The sequence below is a fragment of the Gopherus evgoodei genome, chromosome 11 (assembly GCF_007399415.2).
Source record: "Gopherus evgoodei ecotype Sinaloan lineage chromosome 11, rGopEvg1_v1.p, whole genome shotgun sequence".
In the NCBI taxonomy this organism is placed as follows: Eukaryota; Metazoa; Chordata; order Testudines; family Testudinidae; genus Gopherus; species Gopherus evgoodei.
The window spans coordinates 4279859-4294830 of record NC_044332.1 but is presented as its reverse complement, the minus strand read 5'-3'; positions in this window follow the sequence as shown (position 1 = coordinate 4294830).

Genomic DNA, 14972 nt, shown 5'->3' with positions numbered 1-14972 from the left:
TCGCAATGTGTCAAAGCACCAGCTATGTCAGCAGCCTGTACTGCAGCTGTTAATAATCTCGGGTCCTCGTGCAGATTTCAGTTCTCTTGACTAATCGACTGATGTATCCATTTGGCATGGAGGGACCCTTCCCTGGGAAGTAACAGGCCTTTTTAATTCTGTTCCTTTCGCAGCGAAGGGCTCCAAGCCTGCAAATTTTTCTGAGCTTTAGTTGCTGGGTCTATGCATTTCACAATCTCAGCTCACGTAAATCAATGGAGTGCCATTGAAATCACGCGGGGGCTCTGGCCCATTAAGATTCGCAATTTCAATAAATGGCTTATGGACCCTGAAGGGCCTCGTACCAATTGCTCGCTCCACAGACAATTACTGAGCAGGAGATATTTATCGATGACTTACAAGGTCAGTTTCCCTTCTTGCTAATATTCCCTGCTATTAGCCAGTGCTTCCCAGCTCCGGTAATGCTTTTTAACACCCAGGTGCTTGTATTGTGTAGTCCAATTCAGTAACCTTGTGAGTCCCCCTTGTGCTCTCGTCAGAGAAGCTTTGACGGGAGGGGGGGATGCCCGCGTTATTCAGCCTAAAAATGGAGGCATTTAGAATCCATGAATACGGAACACAATGAGCATTAATCAGCGAGACACATTGGAGAAGTCATTTAAAAAAATCACTGTGCAAATTATGGTCTTGCAATATCCTAATTAGGAGTCTTAATTAGCTCAGTCTGATCGCAATTAAAATATTCAAGATTGCTCAGAAAAGGAAGTGGCTCTTCCCTTCGTTCTCCAGGAGGTCTGACATCCCTTTTGTCTGTGGGATGTTTTAAAGAAGCGTAATTCATGGAATGAATGGCGCTTTTGCCCAGTGATAGTCCGTCCCTATTTTTCCTAGGTCCTTTTGGTTAATTACAGAGAAGAATAATCCCAGTGTAGATGTTTGTTAGGGAATACGGTTATAATCTTGCAAAGTGCTATTTATCTGCCCTTTGCATTTGGTTCCCAGCAGGACTCCCTGGTTGGTGCTAGAAAGAGCTGCAGACAAGACAACATTATGCATTAGGCACTGATATTTTTTAATGTAATGGGAAACAGCTTGTTCTGATGTGGTTCTGGCCATGGCGAAGGGCAATATTTTCAGTGCTAAAATTCCTCCGGACAGTAAGGCTGCGTTTCATGGTGATCCCAGTTCTTTGTGCCTGAAGAAATCCTGTGTACTGACAGGCGTATGCTTCACTTGTACTAAATCCGGCCTCTGTATAGACAGGCTTCCTTTGAAAGGGGGCTAGCAGTTAAAGTAAACCTGCCCTCTGTGCATGGCTTGGGGAAGTGGGCTTCACCCAGTGAGGCATATATAGAGGGGAGTACATGGGCAATCATCCCCCTCCTGTGTCCCGGTCTGGAGGAGTGGCAGTGCAGATGCACTGGCTTGCAGCAGTTAGGTAAGGTTTGCCTCTTCATTATATGCAGCATTCACCTCCACTGAATCCGATGCTGTGCCCATTGCAGACTGGCAGGGATCTGCTGCAATGATGAGAAGTAAAAGAGGGGAAGAGATTATCCAAAAACTCTGCCAACAGTGGACTGTGACCTGCATCCTAAGATGATGGTGGGTCGGTGTCACAGAGTCCACTCACCGCAGGTGACACTTCATCCTGGCTGCTCTGGGGATTAGCTCCTTCCAGATCCGAGACTCTCTTCTGCTGCTTGCTGCTCACCCTACTGCCACTCTCCCTGTCTCTGCAACTCCTTCTTCATGAGTTAGCCTTCTGGCCAGGTCACTAGGCATTTTTCCCCTTTCTGGAGTATCAGTCTTTCCTCGCTAGCAGTCACAGGCAGCCTTCCTGTACACTGCTCCTTGGTGCCACTTCCCCAGTGGCTGGCAGGGTAACCCAGGACCTCTCCATGGGTTCCAGCTCAGGGACCTGCTAGTCAGCAGCCAAGGTATGCACCATCTTGAACCTTGCTGCCTTTTCCCTGAGCCCTTTCCTTACCTTTAGGCTCTCCCCCCCTTCCCTGGGTTTGCCAGCCTCAAAATTCCCTTCTCCCAGGCAGTGGCTGCTGCCTACCTCCCTGCAGCCTCCTCTCTCTGCTCCGACTTCCCGTCTTTATAAATTCCACCTCCACATTAGGGCGGTGACTTTCCCCTCAGCAGGGCTTTCCTCTTAGCCTTAATTCTTCCAGTTTGCAGCCTGTTATGTTAATCGTCCCATTGGGCCTCAATTAACCCCTTCAGAGCGAGTGTGGGGTGGACGGGGCGGCTCCAGACCCCAGCATGCCAAGCACGTGCTTGGGGCGGCATGCTGTGGGGGCGCTCTGCTGGTCACCGGGAAGGCAGCAGGTGGCTCCGGTGGACCTCCCGCAGGCATTCCTGTGGAGGGTCCGCTGGTCCCGCGGCTCCGGTGGACCTCCTGCAGGTGTGCCTGCAGAGGGTCCGCTGGTCCCGCGTGGCTTCGGTGGAGCCACAGGACCAGCGGACCCTCCACAGGCACGCCTATGGGAGGTCCACCAAAGCAGCAGGACCAGCGACCAGCAGAGCGCCTCCCACGGCATGACGCCCTGCTTGGGGCGGCGAAATGTCTAGAACCGCCCCTGGGGGTGGAACACCTTATCACATACCGTAACTCTCAGTGACTGTCATCAACTCTTCCTTGCTGCCTTTCTAAAAGGAAAAGGATACCTTGGACTTGCGTACACAGGGAAATTGACTGCAATAGCTGTTCCACAGCCGCTCCCTGTGTGCACAGCTGTATTCCAGAATAGATTCAAGGCCACTGTATCATCTTCTGACACCGGCCATAGGACTTCCCTGAATGAATTCCTGTTTGAAGCACCTCTCTTAGAAAAACATCCAATCTCAGTTTAAAAATCTCCGGTGATGTAGAATCCACTGCAGCGTTTAAAGTGGAATAAGCTAAAGTGAAAAAGGGACTCTTGCTCTGGAAAAAGTGTCCCCACAGGAGTTACTGTGGAATGGCCTGCCTTATTCTAGAATAACTTCCCTGTGTAAACCCTACCTTACTCTGGAATAACTTCCCTGTGTAAACGAGGCCCTAGTATTTGGGGGAGGGAGTGTTTCTTCCTCCAAATCACTGACAACTGCTTTTCTTTTCTTTTTGCTTGTAGAGCAAAGCAACTTCAGTTGTCCTCCTAAAGCAATGCCGTGGCGTTCCCATTCAAGAAGCAAGAAGAGACAAATACACATGAGCAATTACTCAAGTTTAAATTATTTTGCTTTCCACTTTTACTGCAATGCTGTTCCTTCACACAGACTTCTGTAAAGTTAATGGAATGCTCCTGAGTCCTGCCCCTCCGCCCTTCAGGGTTTTTAGAAATTTTGCATTCGCTCGCTGTGTTTTGTAACTGAAAAGCACTTAGCAGTCCCAGAGAAGCAGAACCATTGAATCATGCTAGCATACCGTGCAATTTAGAACCACCTTTGGGTGAGAGTATGTTCAGTGGTGGGGAAATTACAGGGTAGTCACACAAGCCACGTGATTTGTAATGGTTGAATTTACTTCTTATTTCCTGCTTCATTGCTTTGGGGATTATCATTCCAAGAGGTTTTGGATCTGTGCTCTTTCCTGCTTCAGATCAAATACCAGAAATGTCATGGACACCGTTTATATTCTTCAGTCTCCTTCTAACCCTGTATATCATCATGAAAGGAGATTCCCCCTGGGTTTTTAGGCCTGGACCCTGCATTAGAGAAGTCTATGATGTCCCTGTGCACCCCCTGTTGGCCCAGCATGATGCTGTAAGTTATGCCCCACCTAAACTCGGGGACAGCCACATGTCACTTCAACAGCACAGGCAAGAAGAAGCCAGTACAAATTAAGCAATTAACATGTTTTCTTTTTAAATCAAGTTTCAGGACAGGAATTATTGCAACAATTAATCAAGACCCTGGTTCAGGGCCCCCAAGCCTACAGCCCACCCCAAAGTCTCTGCGGCAGCTTGTCTCCTGGGGCCTGAGAAAGCAGCTGCCAGCCACTGCAGCCTGCTTGGCTTCTACTCTCCCCATAGCTTCCTGTTCCTGTGTTGAAATAGCTCAGCCCATGGGCTGGGTCTCCTGGGGCTGTAGGCACCAGCCCAGGCTGTCCCTACAAGGGGTAGCCCACCTTTCCCATACACTCTTTCACGGTTGGTTGTTGACGTTAATGGAAAAACAGCCGAGGCTTTTTACAACTTCCTTCTCTGAGGGAGGCTAATGAGAAGTTGCCTCTCTATTTGACTGAAATGTAACCGGCCAAACTGCAAGAAACAGTCGTTACCCTCATGGTGAGGGGCAAAAACGCTGGGAACAGAAGTATCTTTATTCTGACTCAGGTGAAACCATCAGATTACTACAGGGGGTAAATTCCAGCTGCTTTAGACAACTCAGCTATCTAACTGGGTAAAGCTATCTCTGTGCCCATTCAATCCGCAGCATGATTAGCCTCTCCAAGGACAGACAACTAACTTACAGTCTGTGATGGTGTATGGGGTGTTGATATGGACACTTGCCCACCGGGAACTAGATTGAATTTACTTAGATGCCCAGACAAAGAGAACCAGCCCAGCATTCTCAGGATTTTATTAATTGACAGCCAATAGATTGTGGAGCCCTACTCCTGGCTCCACAACTAAGGTAAAAAACCAGAATAAGATGGAGACCTGTCTGGTAGCTTCTGCAGACAGGCACTGATTAGATCTGCTCATGCTCACACTGACATCAGCAGGCAATCTCCCACTATGTTCGTAGTCCAGGATCTGTCTCTGAAGCAGCAGATCAGCTACACTGGCAATACCTGCAGGCGCTGGGAACTGAGTTGGGAGGGAATGGAGCAAACCATGCCAGTCAGGAGCAAAAATTCAGTCTAATTTCCTGGTAAGTGTGACTGTAACTGCAACCGAGGCTGCCTGGGCTTGTGTAAGTCAGATCTAAAACCTCTCAGAATGATAATCCCCAAAGCAATGAAGGAGGAAATAAGAAGTAAATTCAGCCATTACAAATCACGTGGCTTGTGTGATTACTCTGAGGAATTGACTTTGTCAAAATGCCAATGGTGTAAACAAATTCCCAGCTGATGTTAAGACAGGCCACGTCCAGACTACCTGCCGTATCGGCGGGTTAAAATCGATTGCTCGGGGATCGATATGTCGCGTCTAATCTAGACGCGATATATCGATCCCCGAGCGCGCTTATATCGATTCCGGAACTCCATCAACCCCAACGGAGTTCCGGAATCGACAAGGAGAGCCGCGAACATCGATCCCGCGCGGTGTGGACGGGTGAGTAATCCGATCTTAGATATTCGACTTCAGCTACGTTATTCTTGTAGCTGAAGTTGCGTATCTAAGATCGATTTCCCCCCCGTAGTGTGGACCATCCCACAGTGGCAACACCAAACTCTATTGTTTTGTGGGTGAGTGAACTTCAGCTAACACTTGAATATCAAGGTATGTTGTCAACAGGCCTTTAGACCAGTGGTTCTCAAACTAGGGCCGCTGTTTGTTCAGGGAAAGCCTCTGGCGGGTCAGGCTGGTTTGTTTACCTGTCGCATCCACAGCCAGCACGTCCCTTGGCCCGCACTGCTTCCTGCAGCCCCTGTTGGCCTGGAACGGCGAACCACGGTCAGCGGGAGCTGCGATCAGCCGAACCTGCGGATGCGGCAGGTAAACAAACTGGCCTGCCCCGCCAGGGTGCTTACCCTGAACAAGTGGCAGCCCTAGTTTGAGAACCACTGCATTAGACTACAGGCACAAAGATATTCTAGCTATGCTTGTTCTAACACCCCCCAGGGCCAGCCGCACAGAAACAAATGCCTCCCAGTTAGGACTGTCGTTATCTGTTACATGCTGGTCTGAAAAGTGGCTAAACTCAGAGGAAAATGAACCAAGCAGACTCGCCATCCTGTGGGATCTGCGTCCAGAGGGCTTGTTGTGATCAGCAGCAGTCTTGCCATGACTTTTGATTACAACAAAGCCCTAGTCACCAACGCTTGCTCTGGCTTGTAGGCATGTGTGACTAGGGTCTATAGACAGATTTAGACTTTTGAGCCTTGTCTCTCTCCTCTGCCCACCTTCTTTCTGGAACAGGTGTGGGGTGTGGGTAGAGGTTGCTTAGCATAGTTTCCATTATGAGTGAGCATGATCTCCTTCCATTGTTACCCACCCCTCAAGCCAGCATCTTAAATGTGAGCCTTTCTCAAAATCCATCCTTCAAGACTGGTTCTCTCGCTTGACAGTACATTTCTGGCTGAAGTTGTGCTTTTGTACTTTGTGTCATGTCCACTCGGTACTTTGTCGTTTCAGTTGGGCTTTGAACATTTTCCAACATCCCATGTGAGTTAAATTCTTCTGAAAATTAGCAATCTGGTTTCCTGCCTGAATGAAAGCTTTGCTTAGTTCAGCTTTATTTAAGCAACCAAAGAGCTGCCTTTGGAAAATGATTATCTATGTGATAGGAGAGAGACAAGGTGGTGGAGGTAATATCTTTTATTGGGCAGACTTCTGTTTGTTGAAAGAAACAAGCTTTCAAGCTACACAAAATCTATTACCTCCCCCACCATATCTCTCTCATATTCTGGCACCAACAAAGCTTCAGCAACACTGCAGACCTACGTAAATATTTCACAGTGCTGCTGATCGTGATGCTGTAGCTAAGGTTGTGTCAGCACTCTTATTATTTGTATTACCATAGCTCCTAGGTGCCCTAGTCATGGACCAGGGCCTCACTGCGCTCGGAGCTGTACAGACACAGAACAGAGAGACAATCCCTTCCCCAAGGAACTTACCATTGAAATATAAGAGAAAAGACAACAGATGGACACAGCAGAGGAAGTGCAAGTGTAACCCACACACCTCCTGTGTGTGGTGTTCTGTCCCATCTAGTGGCACCGAGACCACTTAGAGAGATAGTGTAATGAGTCTTCTCTACAGTCTTAGCTAAGAGTCAGTTGCCTTTTAGCTCATGCAGTAGAGGCTCACGTACGAAGCTCCAGAGATCCCTGGTTTGATCCTGCCTGCCGACGACCAGGATTATGCAATGAATCAATGGGACGATCATGCTGACCAATATTGGTGGTGATATCTGTACACCTCTTAGAAGTTTCTGCTGGGTTGCAAAAGTTCATTTTGGGGTGAGGCTTGACATGCAAAATCAGCACAGGATCACTTCTCGGAGGCATGTTTTTAAACATTAAAATAAAAAACACCCTTCTCAGCTGCATTTAAGCTCAAGTGTGAAAACAAACAAGCCAAGAATGGGTGCTCTGCATATGCCTTTCTGGACTTCTGTAACTGAAGTGGCTGGCTTCTAAAAAGTGACGTTAAATGTTTCAGCTCCATCTGAAAGGTACAGAAAATCCATGTAAAAAGGTAAAATACTCTACAATCTTGTCTTATAGGTAGCTTTTCACTTCTTTCTCTGCGGTATGGTAGTGCTTACACAGATCTCAATCAGGAGCCCACTATGGTAGGTGCTGTACAGATCTAGGACAGCCTCTGCCCCAGTGAGCTAACAACCAATGCTTTCCCTATTAGACAGGGGCGGCTCTAGGCATTTTGCAGCCCCAAGCACGGCAGGCAGGCTGCCTTCGGTGGCTAGCCTGCGGAGGGTCCGCTGGCCCCGCGGCTTTGGTGGACCTCCTGCAGGTGTGCCTGTGGGAGGTCCTCCGAAGCCGTGGGACCAGCGGACTCTCCGCAGGCACGCCTGTGGGAGGTCCTCCGAAGCCGTGGGACCAGCGGACTCTCCGCAGGCACGCCTGCGGGAGGTCCTCCGAAGCCGCGGGACCAGCGGACTCTCCGCAGGCACGCCTGCGGGAGGTCCTCCGAAGCCGCGGGACCAGCGGACCCTCCGCAGGCACGCCTGCGGGAGGTCCTCCGAAGCCGCGGGACCAGCGGACCCTCCGCAGGCAAGCCGCTGAAGGCAGCCTGCCTGCCGCCCTCGTGGTGCCGGCAGAGCGCCCCCCGCGGCATGCTGCCCCAAGCACGCGTTTGGCATGCTGGGGCCTGGAGCCGCCCCTGTTATTAGACAAGGAAAAGTACAAAGCAAAACTCAGAGCTGCTATTAAATATAAGGACATAGAAGTTGGCGTTTCCTGAACTTGCATATGTGCATTTTGACTTCCATAGGAATCGATGTGCAACTTGGCTTTGTGTTAATACCTTCTCAAGATGCAGATGCATCCTCAGTATTCTCACTCCACCCCTCCCACACAAACACACTCCATGCACCGGTTACAGTGACTCTGCATTATTATGTGCAGATTTTAGTACTAGCCACTGCTTTTTGCAGGGACAGGGAAAGCCGCTAAGACTTGCCACGTGGCTCTGTTAATGCAATTGTGACAGCAAAGCTCAGAGAGGGTGTGATAAATAAAGTGGTGGGGTAGCTCCTTTTGACGGACACCCAGCCAGCCAGTTAGCTGTAAAATCCCTCTTGGTCGCTGGTCTCTGTTCCTTTACCTGTAAAGAGTTACCAAGCCCACAGGTAAAAGAAAAGGAATGGGCACCTGACCAAAAGAGCCAGTGGGAAGGCTAGAACTTTAAAAAATGGGAAAGAAACTTTCCCTTTGTCTGTTGTTCTCCAGAGAAGGAGACACGGAGCAACAATGCTGTGTAAGGTTTGAATCCGGTAAGAAAATTCATCAGATCATACCTAGAATTACCTATTTGGAACCCCCCAAATATGTAAGTAAATTAGGAATGTTTAGCTTGATGCAATCAGGTTTATTCTTTATTTTGGCTTGTGGATCTCCTCTGTGCTAACCCCAGATGGCTTTTGTTTGCCCATAACCTTTAAGCTGAACCCCCAAGAAAGCTAATTTGGGTGCTTAATTTTTGTAATTGTTTCTTTTTAAGATCTAGCAAAAAGCCTAAGTTCCAGATGTATTTTTTTTCCTTTTTGTTTTACCTTTTTGAAGAACAGGATTGGATTTTTGGTGTCCTAAGAGGTTTGTACACATGTTGTTTGATTAGCTGGTAGTCACAGCTAATTTCCTTTGTTTTCTTTCTCAGCTCTTCCCCGGAGGGAAGATGGGGGAGAAAGGGCCACAAGGAGGAATTCTCAAATGCTTCTTCCTGGGTTCAAAGGAGTTTTTTTTGCATTTGGGTGGTGGCAGCATTTACCAAGCCAAGGTCAGAGAGACGCTGTAACCTTGGGAATGTAATACAAGCCTGAAGTGGCCAGTATTAATTTTTAAAATCCTTGTGGGGCTCCACTTCCTGCACTCGAGGTGCCAGAGTGGGGATTCAGCCTTGACAGATGGTGTCATTGTTAACTTTCTGAATGTGCCTTTGGATGCATGCAGCCTTCCACAAGATGTGTATGGTGGTACTGCCGTACTGCAAGCACATGCCAGGCAGGTTGCTCTCTTTACCAGCTATAAAAGAAATCCATTAATCATCCATAGTGGCTTAGGCAATTGAAATATATGGGTAAATCAAGGTAAAAAAGGTTGAAGCAGTATCCATTTTAAGACTGATTGATTAAAAAGGTACACACACATTCTCAATTTATTTAATCCTAGTAAAAAGTTCACTCTCCAACCCAGTTTGATAAGATTTTTACAGTAACTTATTTGGACAAACAAACCTGTAGCCTTAAAATGCACAGGGGAAGTTAAAGGATTGGCTATCATAGGCTATCAGGGTTGGAAAGGACCTCAGGAGGTCATCTAGTCCAACCCCCTGCTCAAAGCAGGATCAATCCCCAGACAGATTTTTGCCCAGATCCCTAAATGGCCCCCTCAAGGATTGAGCTCACAACTCTGGGTTTAGCAGGCTAATGCTCAAACCACTGAGCTATCCCCCCTGCCATGAATGCAGGGTCTTAATAGGATGTAATTGGGTCCAATTTCAAGTTCCTATTAGCTTTAAAATAGTAGGTCCTGTTGCATAGTACACTTACGACCACATTAATAACCACTGTTGATATAAGTGTGGCATACCCTGAAATCTAACCTCCCATGAAGAGGAGGGGCCAAGTGAATGAATATGCAAGTTATTACTGAAAGACAAGCCCCAATATGAGATTTGAGTGGCTTCAAGCATTACGTTTCTTAAAGGCACTTAATGGTTAGCTAAGTTATAACTCAATTAAGACTAAAGGAGAGACTTCTGTTGTGATTACTTTATATGGTCCACTGTGACTAACTGAATTCCTTATATTACCAGTTTCACCCTCGCCTGAATGGAAGGCATTTTGAGTTACATACATAAACAGCTCCACTGTGGATCAAATGTTCTTAGGTCATCAAGAACCTGAGACCAGAGGGGAATATAATCAGAGTATATATAAAGTTTTTATAGACGTTAAGAAAGCATGTGATAGTATATTGTGAGAGGCCCTCTGGGCCACAGTGAAGGAATTTGAAATCTCTGACACCTTTATTGAGATGGCACAACTGTGTGTGTGTGGCCCAGAAAGTAGTCTGAGTAGGGAGTGCAGTCTCTGCCCCCTTTGAGATCTATACTGTGCTAAAGCACAATCCCCAGAACACTGTGATGTGGCTGTGGAAAAAGTGGCACGATTATTTCAAAATTCTCAGGACAGGGTGAAGTTAAATGGTCTGAACTAAACCTTTGGATATGCTGATGACCTGGCTATTGACACAGAGCTGGAAATGTAGTACAAAGAATGGTTGGTAACTTGAAGGAGCAGCAAGACAAATGGGACTTGAGATCAATGAAGATAAAACCAAGCTGATGAGAGGGTGCTGGACAAGTTTATGTAGCAGTCGATAACCGCAGATATCAACAAGTTAGACAGTTCAAAGACCTAGGAGCGGTAATTACTAGTACTAATTTGGTGAAAAAGGAAATTGACATGGTTCCAGAGTGGGAATGCCCATTACTTTCCTTTGCAAATAATTTTTAGCTCCAGGCAACTACTGAGAAAGACCAAGCTTCAAATATACAAGACCATTACAATGCCTACTGCTTTATATGGATGTGAGACCCAGATACTTACTAAAAAGGAAGGAAACTGCTAACTACCTTTTGAAAATAGAGTATTGAGATGAATTTTTGGGCCAGTAAGGGAGAATGATGTGCGAAAAAGTTCTAATAGGGAACTGCAGCAGGTCTATGAAGAACTAAATATAATAAATGTAGTGAAATTGAAGTGATGCCAGTGGGCAGGGCATGTATTTAGGATAATAGAAGATAGACCAGCCAAGCATCTCCTGGAAGGGCTGCCTTGTGATGTATGACCTCATGGCCAACCCAGGAGAAGATGGAGAGCTAATATTGAATAAGACCTAAGAGCTCTTAGTGTGAATCACCATCAATGGGAAAAATATGTCCTTGACAGAAAGAGGAGTAGGCAAATCGTGAGAGCAGGCAAGGACCTCCTTAGTCTGTAGAGTCAGGACCAGTAGCGGATTAATGATTTTGCAGCCCCTAGGCCCTGAAATAATTGCCTTGCCCGGCCCCATATGAACTTTTTTTAGTTTTTTTACAAATTCGTTTGAACTAAAATGGATCTTAATATCATTAAAATAATTGAACATTTATAAGTTTTATTACAAATAAAATTACAACTACAGCAGATCCTTACTTGAACACGCGTCTCTATAGCGTGATTTTGCTTATAGTGCGGGACCACACATGGATCCAAAACCCCACATTCAAGTGGGGGTCCGGTGCAGTTTAGGATTCTCGCAAGTATGTTTGCTGAATGGTGTCGCGCCATCATTGGTGGTTTCAATACGAGCTATGATTGGTAGAATTGCGGCATCACTGATGCTGCGATTACAACAATGCTGCTATTGTAAATTTGCTGCCCCTGTAAATTTGCTGCCCTAGGCCTAGGTGATAATACGCTGCTAGTCAGGGCATGAGTGCTTATATAGAAATGCACAACACAACTCCCAGCCCTGATACACATAGGAAGACCTACTGCATGAGACTTTAAAAGGAGTCAGTTTGGAGAAAGGTGATTTAAATTAGTGTAACTCAGCAAGAAACAGATAAGATGTACTTGCACACAGGAAGTGGCATTCAAACAGGCTGTGCTGAGCTCAGGGAGAGTAACATTTAGCTTTTAGGGTTGCCTGTATATCAGAAACTGGAATCTAACCCCAAGCTATTTCCTGTCTTACAAATATGTGAGGTCAGATCTTCATGTTATAGTTCCTCCTCCTCCGACTTCTGATTTACATCTGTTTTTACAGGTATATGAAAGATCAAAATCTGTCAGTGAGACATGAAAGATCAAACTGTGGAAAATTTAGGGGTTTTTTAGGTTTATCGATTTCACTGTTGCAGTGCAGATTGTCCTAAAAGTTGCATGCTGCATTTTGGGAAATTATGTGGCTTTGGAGTATTATAGGTAGGGCTTGGAAGAAATAGGGTTTTTCTATTTTTTTTATATAATTTTGATGGATAATATCAATTTTAAAAGATTTTTATCAATTTAAAATGTCACAGTTGCACAGAATTTTATGGAGGGAAGGTCAGATTATATAATGACAGCTGGTGAGATTAAAAAAAAGTTAAAGCTTTATAAAGTTATAGCTTTCTTGTCAAAATCACATGTCAAAATATACAAAGTAAATATCCTTAAACCAAATGATTAGTTCTCAGGCAGCATTTTCCTTGCTTTGCCTATCTGTAAATTTTGATTATCGATGGAAACACTTTTTCATCGGTTTATGTGTGTTTGGTTAAAACAATGTTTCCTGACTTTTACCAATAAAAATATATTTCCAAGCCTAATTATAGGAGATGTAGCCTGGACAGGGAGTCTGGCCCGTAGACGAGTATGGGAGCTTCAGGCTTTCAAACTATAGCTCCCATAAATCAATTCACCACTATGGAGAAAATGCAGTTTAATATTGAATTGACTCAAATTGAAGCATTTCGGGGTCATTCAGTAAGCCAAACCAAAACACTATTTTGGGAATGATGAACTGTCTGAATGATCAATAATGTGAATGAAATGCTTCAACATTTCTGAATTGAAATTTTTAGGAATTTCCGTTCTGTGAAAACTTTTGGAATTTCAATGTTTTGTCCCAATTTGGGACAAAAACTGAGGTTAAAATGGAATTGCCTGTGTGACAAAAATTCCAAATTTAGCTCAAGCTCTACTATTTTGCTCAAAATGTGATTACTTACAGGAAACTTTTAAACTAATATTTTACTTCAAATTTCCCATTATTATCATTTATATCAAAATTTAAAAAAAATATTTTTGAGGGGTGGCTTTGCCCTGTTCCTTTGGAAAAACAGGGTTTGAGAATGTAGAAAGTGAATTTTTCTTGAATTCTTGAAAGCAAAGGATTGTTTGGAGGGAATCCTCGTATGTTTTGTTTGGAAATTATGATGGTTCCCCACCCCCAAATAAATGAAACACACAAAATTGTGTTTGAAATCCTATATGCTTACAAGTGTCCTCACTAAGCTTCCATCTGGCTCTGCAGGGAAGTAGTGTGTTTGCTACATTTATGTGAATGTAGATGCTCCTGGTGCTCAGGAGTCGTCTCTGTAGGCTGGCCAGATGGGACTTGGCTTTTGTCTCTGTAGCACTGGTCTCATGGCTGCAGTGCCCTTATTATGGCAGAGGCACTGCTGAAAGGCCTCTGCTTTCAGTGCCAATAGTAAGAAATCTCCCAAAAGCCTGAGTGTAGGAGGTGGTCTGGAGGAGCTGAATTGGACCATCTCTTCTCACTGGAAGGAAGAGGCTGGGGGAAGCGTTCCACTGGCTTCGATAGTAGCTTACTCCCTAAGGGTTCCATTGTCTTCACTGGGAGTAGCTATAACCTCCGGGGCCAGGCTGTCAATGCTTGTGCTGATGGGCGGTGCTCTCCCTGGTCCCAGTTAAACCTTACAATTGGAAACAAGAAGTTGAGCTGTGGATAGCTGATCATGCCAGTGCTCAATTTTTCAGCCCCTCTCTCTGATATCTGAATGGATCAGTAGCTTCTTAGTAATTTAAAAAAAACCAAAGTTCCATGTAAGGCCTGATCCTGCATCCTTTGGGCCTGCTTCCAATATTCTCACAAGCAGAACAGTAGCTTCCTCTGCGAGGCAGGTCACTGAGATCAATGGAACCATTGCTAGCATAAGGTGCTTTTGTAACCCACATACCTCCTGGGTGTAGTGTTCTGTCCTATCCAGTGGCACCGAGACCACTCAGAGATTGAGTCAGCTACAGCCTTAGCTAAGGGCCACGTGGCTTTTAGCTCATGTAGTAGAGGTCCCAGTTCAATTCTGCCCGGCTGATGACTGGGGTCTGTCAGCTTTACATTCCTTAACGGCAAATCATTGGAATGGACCCTTCCAAGTCAGTTGCAAAACTTGTATTGATTTATCAAGGGCTCAGGTTCAAGAACTCAGCAGAACAGGGCACTTCCCCAGCGCACACACACAAATCCAAAGCCTGTGTGTTCAACCATAAAAAAGTAAAAACTGTGCAAGAGAGAAAAAAAAATCCAGTATAGGGCAGACTGGATGATAATCTAAATCAACTAATGAGGAACCTCCGGACAGAAGAGGCCCATAAATTGTGTTCTTGAAGAGATGAATGCAACAGATTATCCTCTATTACAGGGATAAGGGTGAGGAAAGGGATTCAAATTACATGCCTGCTTGCCCTGTTGGAGTCTGAAACATAATGGACTTAAGCGAAGAACTGGAAGTGAATGTGTAACCTCATCAGCCCAAGTGCAATCATTTGATGCACCACCATGGAAATATAGAACCTGAGCACAACCAAGAGGTGGAAAGGGACCATTGGGCGCTAAGAGTGGGATGTATTAAGGTATTTAGGTGCGTAGCTCCCCCTAAAATAAATGGGAGTTAGCTGGCCAAGCACCTTTGGGAATCCCACTCTAAACATTGTAGGCACTGCATGGTTGCCCACCTATTAAGCTAAATTCTTTTGAATTGAGCCCACTTTGAATTCAGAGTAGTACTTACTTCCCTTCTCCCTCTCCCTGCAGTCCTTATGGCAATGTGAGTAGGTGCTATCTGTCTTCATGACAG